The 19598-nt window shown below is 37.1% G+C and overlaps 1 protein-coding gene across 1 annotated transcript in view; it reads right to left on the bottom strand.

The window, feature by feature from the left end:
- The window catches only part of LOC102058980 (potassium voltage-gated channel subfamily KQT member 1-like), a 510914-nt gene that overhangs the window by 413720 nt on the left and 77596 nt on the right, over positions 1–19598 (bottom strand). The window lies entirely within an intron of this gene.

Genomic DNA, 19598 nt, shown 5'->3' with positions numbered 1-19598 from the left:
AAGTCATAATAATTTAGAGAAACAACATATACAAGCTCTTTGCCTTGCTTAAGATATTGTGCAGTAGATAAATCGTTCTAATGAGATATGGCTTCCTTTTTTGTCAGAATCTGTGAAGCTGATGCTTATAACACATGCCATACAAAAATATATATGTGCGTATATATATACACGGCTCAAATACACAGGAACCTCTTGCAAGAAAGGATTGCCTTCTTCAGGCCAACCTCCCTGTAGGCAGAAATTCACCATACCCACAATGTCAATGTGAGCATGATGATAGAAACAATCTGACTTTTATTTCCTCAGTTAATACTATTTGATAGGTATACTTCAATTCCTCTAAAACCCTTTAGAAAAATGTTATTGCTATTAACATATAAACAGTACTTTTGTTTCAAATATTCTATTTGGTCACTATATTCACCAGTGTTCAAAAATTCTTCCATGGTCCAGGGAAAAGGCTCCAGCCTCAGGTGTTTGAATGCAGTCAGCTCAGCAGGGGAACCATGACACATACAAAGCTGTAGTGTAGCTCAGCTTGTTTCAAGGGTAAGAAAGCTGCAGATTTCATTACGTATTGGGAAGACATATGAAGGCCAACAAATGAAGGAGTTCACTCAGAGACTGCAAAAACCAAAGTGCAGCTCTGCAACTGACAAATAAATGTTTTAAAAAGCTCTATCCTCAAAACTCTTTTTCATCAAATATAGGGCTGACTTCCACCATAAACGTGAAGTACACATGTACCTGCCTTTCTGAGTTTAGCTGAATCAGCATTCATAAACAATTTGTGCTTTAAGACCTTTTCAATATTTTTCTCACATTTTGTCCAAAAGCTATTAAGTACATCTAGCTTAAATTGCTGTGATCTGAAATAGCAGGGTTTTTTTCATAACTACTAGTAATTTTAAGTTTCTAAGAAAGCTCCCTACCTATCTTAACTCTGACCGTTCTTGAAAGCACATTCACTTATGAGCTGGCAGAGTCTAATGTGGAAAATACACAGGATGACACAAATTCAAGGGAGGGAAAAATAAATGTTTGCAGGGGGAAGAAATCACTAAAATTGTGTCAAACAAAACATGTAAAAGACTAAGTAGCATCATTTGCATACACTGTGATGAGTAAGAAGGAAAACATCCCACAACAAATGAGAAATTTTGCCTCCTAGAAAACCAAGGTGTTAAAATCTCAAGCTAATTCTATAGCATCACATTGGCTGGACTACATTTCAAGCTAAACATTAAAAAGCATAAAAGAACAGAGCTTACTACTGGAAGTGCCATAGCATAAATCATATTCCTATCAGTTCCTACTACACAATGGACTGCTGAAATGGCAACAGAAGGACCTAGTTAATTCACGGGGGTTTGCCTTCTTTATAGCGAAGATACTACAATTACTGCAATGCATTTGTCACGATAAGAAAGAGGTTTCTTTCTAGCTTATGTAAGTATTAAGAGAAAGAAGAGCTTCTCCTAGAAGCACTGCTCTTAAATATCAAGTTAAAGCAGAAATCACAGCTCTGAGGCTCATAATATTTGGGTGGTGATAATTCCCTACTCCTCTCAGAGCCACTTGACTCAATTCAAAGTCAGTTCAGGTTCATGTTTTGTAGCATATTAATCCATCACAAAAGAATACCAGTTTTATCCTTATAACTTGAAAAATAAAACCTATTAAATACTAAAATCTCCTTATGCTTTTATCAGCCGTTTATTCTGGGTGTTCCTACTTTAAAATATTAATCCATTAATAATTTTTTCTGGTCCACATGTCCCAACATTAGCATCAATGGTAAATGCAAGTAACATGTCCTCTGTTCTAAATATTTTCTGTCCTTGAGGTGACTGTCAGAGTCACAAGCAGTGAACTTCCAAAACTCCTTTACACAGCAATGTACAGCCATAAATCAAAAATTTCCAAAACCCACACAAAAAGGAACAAAAAAATGTTTCAATGTCAAGAAGCCATAAGCTTCTGAGCAATAAAGTAATTATTAATAATTCATGATAATGCTTTCATTTTGAGGAAATGTGGAGCATTAAAATACATTCAACACATGGCAGCAATACTTTCCAGAAATAAAACTCAAAGCTGTAATGCCCAGCTACCACATATCTTAAGTTTTTAACAGCTGCAGCTCAAGCCAGAAGAACTATATCTTCCCTCTCAATATTTATTTTAATAAGCTTTCCTTTTCCAAACTGAATTTATGGCAATTAATGCTTAATTTTTGTTGTTGCAGAGTAGCAAGGAGGGGACACAAAGAAATATGAAGGGGAAAGAAGAGAAACCATCCTTTCTTTCCACATCCTACTACTCATAACACGAAGCTGTACCTATTTAGTTATAAAATATTATATATTTTCTGACATCAAAAGTTGGAAGCAGCAAGTTGAAAATACAGAATAGTATCTACCACAGTACAACACATAGCAGTGAATACCACACACCTAGGAATCCATGGAACAGATCAACTCATTAAATGAAACAGCAAAAGGAAAGCTAAGTTTAGTATACTTCTATTTTTTCCTTCAGTGTCCGTTTCTAAAATGGTAAGAATATATAATAAACACATCAAAACCTAACCTAGAGGTATTTTTGTAATGCTGCCTAGCTTTAACTTTAGATTTCTTATCTATATTACACTAACTTGTTTTTGTAGTGTGGGGAAAAGTGAACTCCCAATTTACAATTGCAGTAGAAAATATGCTTGCAAATGGGTTCCATCACCATTGTCATCCTCAAATAGGCAATGCATACCAATACCAGGACAACATAGCCAGGAAGACTTTGCACTATTCTCTTCTCAGATAAAGGTGAAAAAAGTAGGTCTCCTCTATTGCAAATAATGCCAACTTACTGTTATAACAGTATTATATATATATATATAGTGTAAACTAACTGTTAGTTAGTTTTTTCCATATTCACCAAAAAATCCCAAACACAAATGTAAAGATAATCCATACTGTTCCCACACAGTCTATTATACAAAAGTCTCCAGAGAATTGCAGTGGCTGCTTATGTTATATAGAACAGTACCTGAAGTTGCTATTCCTAGGAATACAAACACCAAATAACTTGAATGAAAGGAGATATCTGGCAAATTAAACTGGGAAAACACAGTTACATGGATAGAAATGGATGGTAAATTTGTGCCAGTTTAACATAAAAGGGTACTCGTCCAGCAAATATTTATTCCTCAAATTGTTAAGCAATAGACTATTGTGAAGACAATGCCAAGTAACTGGTGACAGGGGAGAGCTCACAGAGCAGATGAAGATGACCAGGAAAGCTGTAGAGCTGCATGTAAAAACATAGGGCTGGAGAAAGTTCAGATGGGACATAAAAGGTAAGAAACTAAAGCAGTGTTCAAAGCAGTAAAAAGGTTAACATATAAAGAATGCTGATTAGGATAAAGTCTCCTCTACTAGATGAAAGTAAGGGTAGGGGCTTTTCTGTTTGGGTCTTTTGCTTGTTTGGTTGGTTGGTTTTAAAACAGACAACTCTAAAAAACAAGCTTGAGACCAAGTAAATTCCAATCTATTCTGTCAGTGCCACTGTCTTTTAGTCACTCTCAGATGAGAAGTTGTTAAAACACTCTCTTACAACACCCCTCCTCTACTACTCAATGTAACATCTATGAAGTAAGCATAATTTTTTTTATTTTTATATGTAAGGCTGCACCTTGACAGAAAACTCAGATGGTTATGCTTATTTTACCAACAGGGAGGAACTACATGTGAGATCACAGCATTATTACTTGTTGTCTTTCTTGTGGCAGGAACTGATATCACCCCACTGCTCAAAATTCATTGTTTTTGAAGCTGTATAGAGAGTCATGGCACTCTGAGGCCTAGACCGATGCACTTTCAAATCCTTACTTTCCTCAGGAAAAAAGGAAACAATGGCTTATGAAAGCCAAAGCACCTGTAAGTGTCTGACACCTGATCACCAGCCAGCCTTTCAAAACCTTTTCAACTTACTATTATTATTCATCTCAGCAGACAAATGGTATTCTAGCTTATTTGAGCAGTCATACTGGAAGAATACAGAATTGGCAAAACATATCATTAGCATAGACTGAATAACTTCTTCATGAGTTATGAGAGCTTTTCTTCATTACTACTGTGGAACTAAAGTGTCGGAGTATACTAGATACGAAAGCTATTTTTATTTTCATTTTTTGGAAAAGTGTTAAAAATCTGAGCTTCTGAAGATGGGATTTTAAATCCTTAATAGGTATTCAAATGCAAGCCATCAGCAAATGCTAAATACTCATATAGTCCCATACAAAACTCTAAGAGCTACAAGTGCCCAGTACAGTTTTAAAAGTCAAGCCACTTTATGTACCTAATTTTAGGCATCTAAATTTATTGTCATTAGAGACATAGCTGATACTGCAATTCTTGTACATTCTCTCTGAATTTGATTTTGCTCCCAGAAGACCTGCAGAATAAGACCAAAATGAATTAAACAGTAGTTTGCTAGCAGAATAGAAAAAAAAGAGCATGTGAAAAAGGGAATTGAGGAACAAGAAAAAAATTGTTGTGCTGCAAACATATTGCTAAGTATATTCTAAAGCGTCATGCACTATTGCTGCTGTACTTAGTTACATGTTTGGCTGCAAGTGTTTTAGATAAACTTCAACATCTGGTTTCCTGTGTATCTGATTTGTAACAATCAGCACTCAAAATGCACTAATGCTGACTTTATTTGTTGTACATTCTTTTGTTTAGATAAGCCTGCAGGACAAATTACATACTGACTTACACCCCATGGAACCACAACCACTCTTTACATCTATCAGGACAGCACGGAAATGTAAATGAATACCAACACAAAATTCAAAATCACAAAAGGCATGTATTACTGGAAAACACGTAAAGAGAAAACAAGGAAACATACTTTTGAATATATAAGAAGAAACTGTTACCTACTCAACTGCCTGAACATCTTTGTAAGACCTAGCAAACAAGAAGGATGCAACACATTCACAAAAAAACCACCAAAAATTTTCTACAGTATCATAGTTATAGATCTACTTAAAAAATACATCCAGCACCAAATCAACATCTTTCCTTAAATCAAACATATTAGCTTAGAACGTTTAGCAGAATATTTTGTACAAAATAATTTGTAGAGCAAGCAAACATCCATACCACTGAACCTGCGTAATGTTTGGCATTAACTGACAAGCAGGTTTGTTGATAGATTCAGAAAAGTGGCCAGGGACCAATTGCACAAAGAGTTGTAAGTACCTACTCATAGACAGATATGACCTGCCAGAAGAGAACTGGAGATTAATGGAACATAGTAGAGAAGCATGCAGTGTTGGTGCCACTCACTATCTGTTCAGATAGCAAGCTATGATTTCCATTGCACTTAGTTCAGTTCCTTTCAAAAGCATTAAGTTAAGACAGGATTTTCCTTGGCCAATTTAATCTGAGCAAATTATTTTTAAAGGTCTATTGATTGTGAGGTGATAAAAGCATTAATGAAAACATGGAGCTAAATGACAAAGAAAAGCTACTAATCTAGCATTTTAACTTTTACATTTCTGGTTGTATTATACCCAGGATTTGTTTTCAGTTTTCCTCAGGGGAATGAGCCACAATAGAAAGCTAGAGGAAATGGTTTTTAGTTCCTTGTCAGAATAGCAAGCTAAAACTTGTTCCAAAAAAAAAAAAAAAAAGTGTCAGATGTGACTTTTTTTTTTTTAAACTGTGCTAAATGCTGCTAGCTGTGAGTAAGCTGTAGTCATTCTGCTATCATCATTTAGTCATACTGCATGTTAGACTAATATGAATATTTACTTCATGGCTAGGTATGTGGTCCAACTGCCTGGATGCTTACTTCTGACCTCTTGCCTTTCACAGGAAAAAAGGACACCATATTTCAGGACTGCATACAACTGTGCAAACAAGATAGCTTTTTCCATGTGTGTGCATAACAGCATGTGCATAACTTAGAACCACTATTTGTTGCAAAGTTTACCTCTATGGACTTTTTTCATCCATCTTACTGAGCCAAACAGACTAGAAGACCCCAAAGACAAGGAAGACAGAGAAACAGGCAGCCAGAAACTGAACCCTAGAGGGGTTTCTCATTTTCAGCCTGAATCATGCATAGAAGTCTCCCTTCTTTTAAGATACAGGGTCTATACATGTGTATCTCAGGTAGTTAGCCAGGTTTCTACGTGCATATAGAAGTGAACATTGACATCTTTGTTTTAAGATATCTTCTCTCTTGAGCTCTGTTCCTGAAAAATGTAATGCCTTCTTATGAAAGCTATTTCTCCTAAACACAAAAAGCAGGCTTCCAAACTCAGTGACATGTATGCAGTTGATATGGATGGCAATAAGGGATAAGGTCTGGCAACAAGGTTGGAAAACAGATTTTCCTGGTTAGCTGGGGAAGAGGAATATTCAGAGAAACCCACAGAGGGAATTGCACAGCAGATACAGTTCAGCTATTAACTGTGGCACATGGCAGTAGTAGAAGAATTACGTCAGCAGGAAAAAAGCAGGAAGTGACATCAACAGGAAAAAGAACATTTGCGCAAAGCAAAGCACCTACCTACCTATCCTATCTAAGACTTCTCAGACACTGAGGTTATCCTTTATGTGATGAGAGCAGGTACCTCATCTACTCAAACATCTCGCAAAAATCTGTCCTGGAACATATTTGAACATGTTTATTATGCCAACTTCATAATCAACAAGAAATCCTTCCATAACCTTCCTCTCCTGTTTCTTTTCTTCACAGGTTTGCTGGCTTAATACTACATAGTCTTGCATTAAACATGTCAATAATTGAGCAAATCTGCTACTTTCTGCAGAGTAACTCCAATTCTGCTGCAGCAGTTTGTTTGTCATTAACACTCGGTGCCTGAAACAGCGCAGAATAAATTGCTGACATCTATTGTCATCAATAAGCTACTTTTCAGCCTAATGTGCAGGAGATGCTGCCACAGCTGGTTCAGGAGGAATATGAACTGGACACCTTTGGAAAAACATCTAACAAGACAATTTGTATTCAAATGACATTAAAACAATGTTTCTCAGTATTCTATAGCAATTTTTTTTTTTTTTTACTTATTTCAACTTCAAAAATATCTTCTTTTTCTCTTAAGTAAAACTGAACCTTCATTCTATTTCTTATCTGATGATTCTTGCATGTGTATTTTGAACACATTTTCTGAGTTGGAGATACCACCTACACCTTGTGAATGTGTTCAGAGGTCAACTCTCCAAGACTAAATTCAAATGACCAATATTAATGCATTTGACTTTTTAGGGCTAGCAATACTTGACTGTTAGTTCAGTATTCAGAAGAGCAAAACATACAATAAGAACAGTCAAGAAAAAAAAACAGAAAAGAAAAATAGCTTTGAAAGCAATCCTTCTCCACTGCTTGCCTTTTTTATTTTTTTAAAGGACAAGAACTTGACCTTAAAATGAAACAATTAATAGCCAGTGAAATTTAATTTGGCAGCTTGTTAGCTCTGCAAGGATAGAACTTAACACATACAAACACTTAGAATTAAACACAGGGAATGTATCATGTAATATAAATATGGAGGGTTACTTTCCATTATAGGATTCAGAGCTGCCATTATAATAAAAATGTTTATTTTAAAAAGGAAGTACAGTTTTAGTGTGGCTATTAGAGAAAATAAACCAGTCTGAAAACATTTTTATTTTTCATGACTGTTAATGGTCAAAGTACATAAATTGCAGTGACAGTAAAATCAGAAACATCTTCTGAATTGTTGTCAATGTTTTGACTCGGAAGAATACAAAACCCAGTTATTGTAATTATAGTGAAATATGCTACAATTATTTGCTGGTCAAATAAATTTCTTTGCATCACACAATTGAATCTTTGTACAATTATTTCCCATTGACTAGCAGTTAAGTATGAACTCAAGACATACATTGTTACCAATCTGCTTATTATGTCCCGACCAGAAAAATGCTGTAAATTGAAGTAAATCTTGATACTAGAGGAAATATTTGCCATTTGTCCTAAAACTCAAAGCAAGTTCAGCAAAATAATCTGTAGCTATTGACTGCACTAAATGAAAACTATTCCTGCCTAAAGCTCCAGCAGTTATCCTGTACATTCCAGATGAAAAGAAACTTTATGGGAGTGCTCGCTTCCTATTTCAAATGCATTTGTTCTAAATACTTCTTTGTGAAATGTTGAATGTGAAGATATTTTAGGTAGGCAGTATTCTGCATAAAAGTGTGAGGTTCATCTATCTAAGAATTTAAAAACTGCCATTGTTAGGTGTACCCAATATTGTATTTTTTCTGTTGGGTCTTCAGATGATAGAATTTGAACTGTAACACCTTATAAGCACACACACACCCCCATAAGTTATCTTCCTAGAAATGATGCAAATCCACTGATTGCTTTTTATTTAAAATTAAGTTAATGGAGTCTTCAACTATTACTTCAGAGCTCAACCAGTATATGCATTCACTAATACTACTACATTCCTGCTTTCTCTGCTCATGCAGACTTTTCATTAGGAAATATTGGAAATATTTTTAAGCTTCTCTTAAACTTACTTTTATTGCAAAGAAGTTGCTAAGCTTTTGCTTCTACAAATAAAACACAACTTGAATTCAATTTTTTGAGACTCAAATTACTATCTTTAGAAAGTTAGCATAGTTAGTATTCTACACTCCCAATAGCAACAAAAAAGTTTACACGACAAGGCAACAGTGATGTTTATAACAGAGATACAACTCTGAGTTGACAGTCCCTCTGCTAGAGGCCTAAAATCTTTCATTTCTGATGATATTGTGGAAACACATTTGAATGTGTCCTGTAGCTCCTGAGGCTCAGAGTGACCTTGATTATCCTCTGGCAGCAGGCCATGATTTTTGCTTAGGAAAAAAAAAAAAAAATCAGTGATGGCAACAACCACACTGACAGATGTAACTAGACACACAGCTCCACTTAATGTCTCACCTTTCCTTTCACTAAAGGACCTGTATGCAAGAGGATGAAGAAAGCTTACTCTAATTAAGCACATCGTGCACTTCCCAGTTTGACTGACCCTCTCCCCACATAAAATGCATCTCCATAGAGCATAGTGTGCTCCTCTTGAAGAGATGTGCAATGAAGGCCTGAAAAGCATAAACTGAGAAAAATCACTGCTAGCGCACAGACAGCCAAATACAAAGGTCAGTACATTATGAACTGGCTGTAGTTTCTGACGATCCCAGAAATCTGTATGAATGCTGAATTTGAGTGACTTGACTATGATCAGCATCTTCAGAGAAAGTAGATACTATACAAGTCACAGCAGATATATACTTTTTTACCCTATCAGTCCCATTACAAGACTTTTGTTCCATCTGCGCTTTATTAAGCCACGTTACTGAGGAATGAGACACAAATTCATCTTTTCTATGTGTGAAAGCGACATAGCTCAGCTCTTAGTGCCATTATCTCATGATTTAGAATAAACATTTTTGTATACGCTCAGCTACAGATGTATAACTAACAGAGGCAACAGGGGGCAACAAAAAACCCAGACTTCCATGATACTGTCTTGATTTCCAAACAATTATTTTTCTTTTAGCTGAAAAAAAAAAAAGCAAGTGTAATTTGTTTTCTAAACATGACTAACTTTCAGATATATTGTCAAAAGGACAGAAACAGCAAACATGATTAGGATGGTGGTCTTTGTGCTACTGAGTGAAGAAGTTCTGCTATTTGTTAGCAGGCAAACTAGACTTCCCTTGCAGAGCATTATTTTAACTTTTCTGTAGCATGAAAGATTCAGATATCACTCAGTGTCTTAATTCAGTTGAAGGATCCAAACAGCATTTCCCAGCTTCTATCTTTGGTCTTAAAACATGCTAGGATCTTATAATAACTGAAATAAAATTGTTTCTAGAATAACTTTGTTAGAGCCCTTGGGCAAATTTCTTCAGCTTGTAAGAACTCACAGAAAGTTATGTTGATTGTTAAGTAAACTAACACACGCATTTATAGCTGAAATTAAAAACATTGCTCAAGACTGAGTTTCTCTTGTAGGGAAAAAACAAAAAAATCAATCAGCCCTGGCAAAACTTTCCATCAGCAACACTGTTTTGTAAGATGTTTTAGACAGCTATGGAGTACTGTCTCCTTTTGAAGTAATGCAAACATTTGACAGTTTCATCAATACCTTGAGGGGTTCTCCCTAAATTACTTGAGCTTGATTTTCCTCACAATAGATTTCACAAGCCTTTGCTGCTGCCTGAGTGCCAAGAAGGACCTCTGAAGAAAGCACCATATTACTATTACTGTGTCCAGTGGATAGAGCCAAAAGCACACCTGACGAGTCAATTATCTGAGCATGGGTACTAGCTCCTTGCCATAGCAAGACTGGGTTTTGAAGACAAGTAAAGGGACTTTGTTCCAAAACAACTTCTATTTCATTCAGAGACTAGGTTAGAATAGAACAGGTAATTCTGCCTCTACCTTTACCTTCGGCAAACCAGATACAGTCTACATAAAGACTATTTAAGACTCATTAAGTGTTGATTCAGGAATGGTTTGAAATTATAATCACTTTGCTTCATCCATTAAATCTGGACAAAATAAATTACTAATTATATCTTTCTTGTAAGTATACATGGAGGGGTAGCAGGATTCTATGGTCATTCAAAAGCCAACATATACATACCATCCTGGAATGGTTTCCACTTTTGAACAACTGCTGAAACAGAAAAACCAGCTGGATTTTCCTAATATCAGATAACAGCAAATCAGGACAAACTGTATTATGCACTGCCTTGTCTCCAACAGAGGTGAAGAGCAGATGCACAAGGACAGGGCAAATATATAGTGCTAGCTTCACAGAGAACTTCTGGTGTTCTGCAGCTGTGGAACTTTCCAAGTCTGAGGTGGTACCCAAGAATTCTTGACAGGTCATCTCACCCATTAAATTTGTTCACGTGTAGTTCAGAATACATCACAATTTGTTTACACTGATTATAGTACAGATCTGAATGTGCACTTGCACAGTGAATGGAAAATTCATTCACTGGCCTCAAGGATTATTAATGTTGCTATGGGGAAAAAAAAATATGACACTAATCACGCCATGTCATACCCTACCTTTACAAGGTTGTAAGTAGAGTGAATATCATTCCAATAAACCTTTATAGGAACATATTACAGACTCTGGAAGTAAGAAAGGCATAGCCCAACAGGCAAATTTCTTCTTTTTAGAGGATAAAGGTAAATACTTATTACAATCCTAAAGCATTAAGACCCAATATTTACACTGCCATGTGGACTCTTAGCATCATAAAGGCTACTGGTCTGTAGTACACAAAGCTTTTGGAGATTTGCTTTCAGACCAGCAGGGAAAAATAACACCTTGTTCCCCATCACACACACACCCACCACACCACCCTTTCCTTTTCAATGAGGCTCTTGTGACATTACTTCCTTGCTCTGAGCATTGATTATGTTCTTCTGTGGGGGAACCTGTCCCAAATGTTCCAAAAAATCCATGCCTTACAAGTTGGCTTTCAAGCTATAAATGCTTTAGTGTTCTCTTATCCAGATTTGGACACAGTTCTTTTTTCATCTCAAACAGTTTTAAATTAGGTTGAAGTCACAAGTGAAGGGAAGATCTTGCTGCTTGGTTCAAAGTACTGACCACTTCTGGCTTTGTAAACGTTATTATAATGATGATATTTGCTATCATGGCAAAGAGGTACTTACTTGACAAGGACCTGCTTGTGTTATGCCAAGATGTAATCACTCTCATCCAATACTACAAGAGATTCACAGCTAAAACCTTAGCACTCTCCTGTTCCATTCTGAGGTCCTTATAGATAGGCAGCCAGCACAACATACTCTATTACTTGCAGTTTAACACAGGTTAAGTGAAAGCTGGCAGCACGGAGACAAACTCAACACCCTTATTTACCCTGGAGTAGTTGTTCAGTTGCAAAAGCAACTGTTTAGATGAGATCACTGAATTTTAAGAGAATCTTTCTACAACAATTCCTTCATTTTTTCATGGCTAAGTCATCAATTTCTTTGGAGAGAGTTTCTTGGAAAAAAAGCTACATTTTCATCATTTGAGGTGGGACACATTTGCACTACACAAGGGAGGATGTGCAAGGCTAAGACATTCTATCTCCATGCAGCATAGTTTCTTCAGATGGCTGGCAGAGAAGCTAACAAGATAAACATTGAAAAAAAATCTCTCTGGCAATTCCACCTCACATAGAAAAGAATTACATGATCCAGTCACAGCAGCATCTAAATGTAGGAAGGAAGAGAAAAGACTGTAGATGTGTGATTGCATCCTATGAAAGGAGAACACTAACATACATCCCACGTTGGAGAGGGAAGATACAGAGATGGAGGTAGAAGAGAGCATCAGAGATCTCCTTAAGCCTTACTCTGAATTCAATGCTTTAAACTATTAAACAGCAAACTTGTTAAAATTAATTTTTGGTGTGGGTTTTTTTTTTTTTTTTAGAAATTGCTACTGATGCAGATTTTATGGACACCAACTTAAATTGCCTTGCTCTCTGTTTGTAAAGAGAGGTTGAAAAAGCATTTCTGTCCTCAAGACTGTTTCCACTCCAAGCAGAGCATGTCTGAGTTTGGCATATACTATATGCGTTTATTTATCTAGCAAAAACATCTTTACCCTTTTAAGAAGACTGAAGCAGAAGACAGCAAATAATGTAAATTGAGGATCTTTACCAGGCAAACCAATTCCCCATAAAAACTGCCATCGTCATCTTATCTGAGTAAATCTCTATCATCTAAAACTGGTGTCATTCATATGACATGTGAATAGGCCTACTGATTTATGAAAGTGATTTTACCTTATTAAAAACAGTGCAACTGCAGAACTTCCAGAGATACCATTTCTCCAGCAAGAAAAGGAAAAATATCAGTGTTAAGAAGTATTTTATTACTCTAAGGCAAGTCTCCACATACTATTGCACATATACCTTCTGCTCAGGCTGTCTAAATTCATCCCTGTAAACCTTAAGCTGCTGCCCCTCCCCCTGTACACCAAGATCTAGTGCAATCTCTTTATTTTACAAGGTTATAGAAACAGTAGCCAATCTAAACCCTTCAAATAAACAGCAAGAGAAACTTGTAGACTTCTATCTAGGGCTTCTGACACATACTTACTTCATGATACCTCACTCAGCACAAACTAATCTAGGATAGACTCAGGTCAATCTGACCTGAAATGGAACTTAATTGAGTTAATACAACGAGGTCTAGACTATCCCATTGCCATGGTCCGATTCACCCCATTAAAAACAGAATGAAAAAGCCACTGTCAACAAATACTGGCATTATGCTGCTTAAGAAATTTTTTTGACAACTGGAATCAAGTTCTGAGAACTCAGCATAATATAATACCTAAAGGAATACAAATGGATCCAAAGGGTCAGAGCAGTCACAGTTTATGTACCCATGAAGCAGATTCAGGACCAGATTGTGAGCAAGCCAGAATTCCTGGAATTAGTTATCAGAATTGTGTTACAGATGCTCTCCCCGTAATTCACCTCAAAGATGAAAAATATATTATTCTCCTTTTACAGAGGAGTTTAAATCCATGCCAACTACACACAATGCTCCTGTTGGTGAGACCCCATGCTACAGACCATAGTAAAAACGAAAGAGAAGAAACCCCAGGAGGTTTTTTTTCCTTAATGGTGGATTGCCACTGCTGGAAGATGCTTAATAAAAAAATACATTATTAAAATACATAATAAAAAAAACTGTGGTGTTATACATTTCCAGGGTGGGTACTTTTCTGCTGTATTGGGTAGCACCGATTGCATCTGTATTTTTTCATAATACAAGGCAGTAGGGTGCCATATAGGAGTCTTTCCTTCCATGCTAATGTCAATAAAGCAAAACAACTCCCTAACAGAAGTGCAAAGCAGAGAGGAAAGGACGTCCAAAGCATTTCATCACCCATTCCCCCTAATTCTGTGAGCCTTACCCCCAGAGGAATTCCCATAGAAATTATTGCTAAGTCAGCTAGGATGGTCAGTGCAAATTTCTCTGCAGGATAATACTAAGGAAGAGGTTTTCCCAGAGATACGTTTACTCCATTAAAGTTTCTAAAGAGGTTAATTTAAGTGTTCTTCCACAAGTGAACAGGATTGTTCAATATATTGAAAAAGAGTATACATTCCAGTTTTTCCAATTTCCCTTGTAAAGGAATGCATTGTCCGCGTGAAACATTGCTTAAACACATTAGTGATTTTTCCACATATCTCCCACTGAGTGGATTTTTAACAATGGTTAGCATTTTGTCCATTATTACTATCCAATTCAGTGATTTCTTTAGTTTTATTTAACAGAAAAGTCATGTGAAAAGCAGTTATCAATAGCTTACTGTGGAAGTCCAACACCCTAGTCCTACAAGAAAGACTAAGAATTTTAAGGAACACCACTTGTAAGACCATAGGCAGCAGCTTTTTACATCCTCCAAGTTTGCTCATAATTCAACACTGCACTCTAGCAAAAAAAGTAACAAGTCAAGCAATGCTAAAGAGTTCAGAATTTGGCCCAATTTTAATCAATTCAAATAAGCAGTGTTACTCACTTAGAAATTTATTAACTCTGATCAATAGATTTCATACAACAGCTGCACAAAATCAATGTACAATGCAACCTATACAAAGCATTGCAAATGTTTGCTCATTAGGAAATTACTCTTGCTTCCTCTTTTCTTTCCAAAAGATAACAACATTGCAAAAGATTGTTTAGCCAAGTCTTTTAATGCTAAAGGTGCACTAGCTGTATGTACACAGCAGATTACTGGACATTCCAAATCGAAGGGGAATCAGTTCCAGATGTTTTCTGCTGATTAAGTTCAGCCCAAGCAAGGTTACGTAAATGACAAGCAACTGCTTTTCTTTTTTGCAATAATCATAAAAAATACTCTTATTTAGAGTTCTTGATTGCCTCTAACTGGCAGAAAGATGGGGCAGCACCTATTTTCCCAGATTTTCATTATTAAGGAAAGACTGGACAGCCTTCAGAGCAATTAATTCTTTTCACTTCTAGTCTGTCAGATCTTAGGCAGATCAGGATTAACAGGAAAGATAACAAAAACTAATCTTTGGAATGCCTTAATTATGTATATTGCTAAGACACAGCCACTCTGATAGCATATACTACTTTCTACTGAAGCAGAAATAAAACAGGAAAATGTTAGTGTCACTAGAACCAATCACGGCAGGGTGCAATACTGGCACCACCCTAACAACCCACCACTCCATTTGAAAAGGATAGAAAAATACATTGGTTTCAGGTTCTCAGACATAACATTCACAAGAACAGTAGAAAGAAAATCTTAGCCAGTAATAGATACAGCAGGTATAAATTCAAAATTATTCAAGTGTGAAGACTCACGATGTAACAGCAATCAAGACCACTTTAAATGTGGGGATTGCCTAGCTATATCTGGCTAGCCCTCTGGAGAGTTTTTGAACGTTCACTTGCAAACAGCAAAGATCATTGTCTGAGAGTGGAATGTGTCAGTTTTCACTGCATACAGAGGTTGAAGCAAAGTTTTATTAGACTTCTCTCCTCCTATACTCAGACATACAGAGTTTTTTTAATACCTGATAAGATTAAACTGACAGTAATGTGTAGAAGTCACTCGCACATGTATCTTTAAGCAAGTTGACAGGCCAGATTTTCCATCACAGCACTTATTCTAGGTGCTGCATAGAAGGATTTCCAAAGCACAGAAATAAAAGGAGAGATTTCCATAGATTTGTGGTTAGGAAAATCTAGAAAGAACACCATGAATCCCTGTATATCAAAATTATTTTTAAAACATCATCTGATATGAGACTGCAAACAGACATATCAACTTTCTGAACAATTTTAGTTTGGTAACACCTGGTTATTTAAACAGAGAGCTAAACCAAGAAAGAGAACACTTAATTTTTTCTTTTCGATTTAAGTAATGGCCAGTATTGCATATGTATCTATACACATACAAACACACCACACACACCCCAAAGAACCAGAGTTTATTTTACTTCTAGTTCTGGAGTCTTTTCAGCTTTCATACAAGGTACAATATGCCAAATAATGTCTTGAAAAGCATGTAACTCACACACTCAAGACAAAAAGTGTATTAAAAAGAGTAGTAGAAGTATATTTACTATTCCACCCTTTAAGCAGAACTGGTTAAAAAAAAAATATAGCTTTATAGCTTTTCTTTTTTAACACAATGCCCTGATCTCCCACAATAATGTTTTGTCATTCCCACCAGAAAGGACAAGTTTTGGTAACTAAGAAGTAGCTTTACATTCTGTATTAGATCACATATTTTCCCCACAAAGCATTCACTACATTTTCTGCAAAAATCAGCTTCTCTTCTTGCAGAAGCTGACATTCCCGATGACCACTCCTCCTTGTTTATGCTAACAATAAACAAACATGTAAGCCTATGTTTAATACTGCATTGACTAATAGCATTCTTCACTTCTGTAATGCTGTGTCAGTCTAAAAACACTTCATAAACAATTAAGACTCACAATATCTTTGTGACAGAGACAAGACTTATATTCATTTAACAGATGACGCAACTGAAGCACAGCGAGTTAATTGTCTGCCCAAGGTCACATAGCAAATCAGTAACAGAGCTAGCAACAGAATCCAGGAACACTGACTCATGCTGTGCTCCCTCCTCAACAGGACAGAAACCTTCTACAAACAGCCTCAAACACCAAAACAGGGTTTCCATTGCAGTCTAACAGCCCCTTACTACACATACTGGAGCTTTGTCATTGTCTTCCATTCTCATTTTAACAGTCCCTAGCCACCTCTGCTAATTTTGTGGAAAAAAGGAGTTTGACACAAAAGTTGTCAGTCCTCTGCTTTTTACAAAACTAGTACACACACAGGCAAAAGAGGAGGCAATGCAAAAAGTTGCCCTTATTTCCATTTATAAGATGAAGTACCCACTTCTCACCTTCAGTGAGTTGGCCCTGAGGTGGTGCAAAAAGGCCTACGCTTCCATACAGTCACTAGTGAACTGCAATGGAAAATTTCAGTCTACAGTACTCAGTTGCTCTGTATGTTACTGCTGGCCTTAGCACTGGTTGGGTTTCCCCCTCCTTCCCTTTTGCTGTACCTTGCTATTTTGAAATTAAGTTACTGATGTTTGAAGTTTGGTCTGTGGCATGATGGACTACATATTTTGAGCTGCACTGGAGTGAGTCCATTGCTACCTCACTGAAACATTTAACAAGATAACATTCTAAAGCAGCAGTGGTGAAAAAAACCCGAGTTGTGTAGCACGTTTATCTGTGCTTTTAAAGGCAAGTTTCATAGACTGTTTCCCCAGGCAACCTCCATTTATATATTAGCTCCCCATTCCCTGATGCACAATCTGCATTATAATTCTTAATATTAAAAGTTACTTAACTGTTGCAGCACAATCAAACTAGCTGGCTGCAACAAGGCTTTACCTTTGGCCAGGTTCTACTGTCTGGGCTGTATCTCCTTCCTCCAGAGGACAGACCACACTGCTCCTCCTCCATCCCATCTCCTCTCCCACACTCCTCAGGGTATTTAACCACTGAGCAGGAACGAGCTACACCTGCACATCATCCATGTCAATCAACCCGCTGCCCCTGAGGCAAGGCCACAGCTGCATGTTATCAATGCTAACGAACCCACTGCCTTCATTCCTCTACACTTAACTAATTAGAAAATTGTGGTCTTAACCAGAGTTTGAGCTCTCCATAAGAGAACCCTTGAATCCCAAACTGCTTTCCCCTCCACCCCCCCCACCCCCTTCTCTCAAAGGCTACCCTCACTTCCCCAAAAGAATTTGGATCATATGACCTCAAGAAGGGCAGGTGCTGCACTGCTATGCCATAGCGGAAAAGGCTCTGCCTACAAGGGCTCATTTGAGCACAATGCATACCCCCCATGCTATGCAGCGAGGAGGTTCTCTCTTCCACACTGTGGCATCTGTACCATAAACAGCTGGTTAACAGACTAGAGATCAGGTCAAACAGCTGCCTTTGTACTCAGTATCAAAAGTGGAGACAGATCACTGCAGTAAATTAGTGAGATACAGGATTAGCAAGGGAACACGAGACAGGAGCCAATTGCCTGAGCATTGCTGCCTCTGTGGGAAGCTTACAGGCAGTCTCCCAAAGTGCTCCCAGCCACTTCTGAGTTAATACCAACTGCATATTGAATAAAAATTCCTCTAGTCCATGATCTCACTGATGGGATTATTTGATAGCATCAGGCTCAGAAACCTCTCTAAATTTCTCAGTTAAACAGTGAACCACTGGTAAATATTTCATGAAGTATCATACTCCCTCTTACAGTAGCCTGAGCTAATTTTCTAGGCCACAATCCAGATCATGTGTTTAGGCACATATAAAGGATGAGACAGGAAAGTATGGCTCAAATCAGTGTGTAAACTGTCTTTTGCCTCTATCTACAGCACACATTGCCACATCACAGATAAATTTCCCCATGTGATTCAACGTGATTGCTCCTGACCAATTCATGTTTACTATTACTTGTTTCCTTATTACTGTCTGGGGTTTTTTTGGGGGTTGTTTGGGTTTTCTGTTGTTTGTTTTTTTACAGCTAGTTTGACCACCCCAGCATTGTTCCAGGAAATAAGCTTTCCTAGAAATGGAAATTTCTCATCCCTTCCAAAGCACAAATTGCATCCACTTTATAGACCCATGCATCTCACAAGCCTCTTCCAGTCCTGTTAGTGGCTCTCAGGCAGTTTCTGATCACTCTTTAGCTGTTTATTTCACAAGCCCAGATAATTAGAAGTAAACTGGCTTCAGGGTATCTTTCCTAATCCTTTCTCTTCTGACTTAATTTGCTCCTCACTGAATCATTAGCCACATAATAGCAAATGACAAAATTTGTAGTGTCAGTTTTAGCAAACTCAGTGTTAATTTTGAGTCAAAAAAAAAGCATTGACTATTTCCTGACATCATTACTGTATTTACACTTATCATTTAGGTTGGAAAAGACCTTTAAGATAATGATTGAGTCCAACTGTTCATCCATGACCACCAAGTCCACCACTAAACCGTGTCCCTAAGCCCCACATCTTTTGAATACCTCCAGGAATGGCGACTCAAACACTTCCCTGAGCAACTTGTTCCAACAAAATTTTTATCTCAGGTTTAGGTCATTAAAAAAGCTCATCATTTACCCAGATTGTTCCTACCTTTCCTACATTTGAAAAAGTGACAGCTTGGGATATTCATGTGAGCTCACTAAGGAGTTCCTATGACTCCCAAACTCTGTGTTGTCCTGTATTAGCACTGCTAGTAACAGGGCCTAAGCTTTGTACTGAGTTTGCAAGACCTAGGGAATAAGGCTCATCAGGCCTGATTTAGCTGTGACAGCAATTTCTCTAATTGACCAGGTGTGTATATCTAACTTTCATTTATCTTTGTGTTGTACAAGCATAGTTTCAGATCTACAGTAGTAACAGCAGTTCTAGTAGAATGAGAAATTTATACCTAAATAATGACAGTTTATAGAAATACAGGCTGGGTAGAACA

Source organism: Falco cherrug, chromosome 5 (genome assembly GCF_023634085.1).
Source record: "Falco cherrug isolate bFalChe1 chromosome 5, bFalChe1.pri, whole genome shotgun sequence".
NCBI classification, from domain to species: domain Eukaryota; kingdom Metazoa; phylum Chordata; class Aves; order Falconiformes; family Falconidae; genus Falco; species Falco cherrug.
This window is presented reverse-complemented; position numbering and strand designations above follow the sequence as displayed.